Source organism: Cyclopterus lumpus, chromosome 4, assembly GCF_009769545.1.
Source record: "Cyclopterus lumpus isolate fCycLum1 chromosome 4, fCycLum1.pri, whole genome shotgun sequence".
Classification (NCBI taxonomy): domain Eukaryota; kingdom Metazoa; phylum Chordata; class Actinopteri; order Perciformes; family Cyclopteridae; genus Cyclopterus; species Cyclopterus lumpus.
This window is the reverse complement of record NC_046969.1, coordinates 27,498,872-27,502,327: the sequence shown is the minus strand read 5'-3', so window position 1 is coordinate 27,502,327 and position 3,456 is coordinate 27,498,872. Positions and strand designations below refer to the sequence as shown.

The 3,456-nt window shown below is 46.8% G+C and overlaps 1 protein-coding gene across 1 annotated transcript in view; it reads right to left on the bottom strand.

Annotated features, from left to right (window-relative positions):
- Positions 1–2,884: 2,884 nt before the first annotated feature.
- Positions 2,885–3,456, bottom strand: part of si:ch211-1a19.3 — a 17,531-nt gene continuing 16,959 nt past the window's right edge. The window contains exon 5 of the mRNA XM_034530232.1: positions 2,885–3,456. This exon is cut by the window's right edge and continues 87 nt beyond it. The gene's annotated coding sequence lies outside the window, so the exon portion shown is untranslated.

Genomic DNA, 3,456 nt, shown 5'->3' with positions numbered 1-3,456 from the left:
GCCCTCAACCGCAGGCGTCGTCATAAGCAATTTAAATTTCGGTTTCTAGCCATGAATTCCATCCATCCATCCATTTTCAATACCGCTTATCCTCATTAGGGGGCGCTGGAGCCTATCCCAGCTGACATAGGGCGAAGGCAGGGGACACCCTGGACAGGCCGCCAGTCCATCGAGGGCACATGTAGGGACATACAACCATTCACTCTCACATTCACACCTATGGGACATTTAGAGATCAATTAACCTGCAGCATGTCTTTGGACTGTGGGAGGAAGCCGGAGAGCCCGGAGAGAACCCACGCTGCCACGGGGAGAACATGCAAACTCCACACAGAAGGACCGCTCCGACCGGGAATCGAACCCGCGGCCCTCTTGCTGTGAGGCGACAGTGCTAGCCACTACACCACCGTGTTGCCTAGTAATTCATGCGTTGTCTTTTCCAGACCATAATTTATCCGTGCATCCAAACAGAACCTGAGAATTAGTATATAGACACAGAGCACCCGTCGGTATAACTCAGCGAACTTCCAACCGTTTCCCACTGCAGACCGCTAACATCTTAGCTCCTATAGCATATCCTTAGCATATCAGACTTCAGTTCTGTTGGAACTCAAAACGCACAAGTGTATGGAAACCAGTATCTAACATATGGAATATGTTCGCTTCCCAGCGAGGACAACCGGCATGCACAAAACTTCCAGTCAACATATATTCATCCATTCAACAAACAAATATACCGATGACCCCTTCACCTCTTAGGTAATAGTTTAGAATCTATGTCGTGTTTCACGCTAAATTTAAAACCTCGCACAACCAGCTCTGACCTCCCCACACCTAAATGTTTCCTGTATAATCTACACAGACTTCGGTCAAACGGGCTCTGCAGACCGTGATTAATCAGCGCTGTGTGGGAACGTTCAGAGAGGCCGTCCGAGAGGCCCAAACAAAGTTCAGCCTTCTCTAAATCATGCTACTCTGTAGCCTCGAGCCACTCCTCAAAACACAAGGCTCACTCAGAGACATCACGTCGGGGTCACCAAACTGTAAGAGTTCAGAAAGTCTCGAGCTACCTGGTGCTTGGAAGAAGAAGCTCCGAAGCCAGAGATATATAATAATCATTATTTAATCATAACAAACAAGAGTCATCAGTATACATACATACAGGCCCGGACGCGCTCACATGGCTTCACTTCCAGTCTCCTGACGTAGCCAACAGGTTCTGTCTGGCGTCACCACGTAAGAGACCAAATTCACGTCTCACAATTAGTTTTATTGGCAGTCCATTCGCTGAGCTAAGCTCCCATTGGTTAGTGGAGGTATTCATGTAAATACCTTTCAGAGACACAGCATGCTGCTGACCAGAGAATAAGACATGAGGTTCACACCTGAAGGTTAGTTCCATTGGTTAGTGGAGGTATTCATGTAAATACCTTTCAGAGACATGCTGCTGACCAGAGAATAAGACATGAGGTTCACACCTGAAGGTTAGTTCCATTGGTTAGTGGAGGTATTCATGTAAATACCTTTCAGAGACATGCTGCTGACCAGAGAATAAGACATGAGGTTCACACCTGAAGGTTAGTTCCATTGGTTAGTGGAGGTATTCATGTAAATACCTTTCAGAGACACAGCATGCATCATACAATTAATCTTTACATTTGTCATTAACAAACAGAATAATAAAACAGTGATCCTCTCTTATGCTTCATAATATTCCTCAAATTAATTATCATAACTTTCTTTATTTATTAATTTAAAACATAACCTCTCTTATCTACATGTGCACGTGTATATAAAATCCACTACAACTCAACACTGCCACGAGGAGAACGTGGAGGGAACCCACGCTGCCACAAGGAGAACGTGGAGGGAACCCACGCTGCCACGAGGAGAACGTGGAGGGAACCCACGCTGCCACGAGGAGAACGTGGAGGGAACCCACGCTGCCAAGAGGAGAACGTGGAGGGAACCCACGCTGCCACGAGGAGAACGTGGAGGGAACCCACGCTGCCACGAGGAGAACGTGGAGGGAACCCACGCTGCCACGAGGAGAACGTGGAGGGAACCCACGCTGCCAAGAGGAGAACGTGGAGGGAACCCACGCTGCCAAGAGGAGAACGTGGAGGGAACCCACGCTGCCACGAGGAGAACGTGGAGGGAACCCACGCTGCCACGAGGAGAACGTGGAGGGAACCCACGCTGCCAAGAGGAGAACGTGGAGGGAACCCACGCTGCCACGAGGAGAACGTGGAGGGAACCCACGCTGCCAAGAGGAGAACGTGGAGGGAACCCACGCTGCCACGAGGAGAACGTGGAGGGAACCCACGCTGCCAAGAGGAGAACGTGGAGGGAACCCACGCTGCCAAGAGGAGAACGTGGAGGGAACCCAGATAAAGTGAGACAATGAAGAGACAGACAGGTGGGAACTGATGCTGAGGACTCATCTCACACACACACACACACACACACACACACACACACACACACACACACACACACACTAATTGAAACACGCCCCTTCTGTCCTAGGGGACCTGTTACTGTTGTCTCTCTCTCTGAGCCGTCTGATTGGCTGAGATGTTTATCAGTCTTTGGCTCTACGCCCACTGATCACTGGCTTGTTACAGTGACAGGCCCCGCCCCCTCCTGACCTCCTGACCTCCTGACGCATTGAACTGTGGGAAAACAAGCGCTGCTGCCTCTCACAGAGAAGATGGATCTATTGATCAGATTAATACGCTGTGTCATAAAACCTCTCTGAGTATTCTCATGTACAACATGCACGCTCACATGCACTAATCAGGTGGTTAATATCTTTATGTAGATGATAGTTATTAATGACATTATATTATACTGACCTCTTAAAATCAGGACAAAGAAACCAGTTAAAAACACTTCAGTTTTATTATTGTCATGAATATTTCCAAAGAGCTTCAAACACAAACTGACTGTAACACAGATTGTTTATCAGCTGTTCAGATGGATTATTGGTCATATCTGCTGATATGATTTAACCGTCCGGTAGAAACCGGAAATGAGCTTCACGTCTTCCTCCGTTAGTCTCCAATTGATTCGAAAGAGAGGCTCTTATTGTGAAAGTGTAACTTCCTCTTCCTAATACAGCTGTTTGAGCTGGAAGGAAAGGGCGTCGGCCTGCAGAGAGAAACAGCTGCGGGTTCTCAAATCTCCGAAGTCCCTGAATGCACCGTATAGTTGTTGGGTACTTATACTGTGTTATTAAATACTTTAGTCATCAGAGGGAAATATTCTCCCTTTTAAAAAAACACAAAGTCACTTTCTTTCTGCGGAAAGTTGAACTCTGAAGTTTTAACATCTTCAAATGAATTCAAATCAATTCAAAAACTGAGGGAGGATTAATTTTCAATATTAATATTTATGAAGATAAACGTGACAAAGCAGCAGCGTTGTTAAGCTTCATGAAGGAATAAAGATTTAA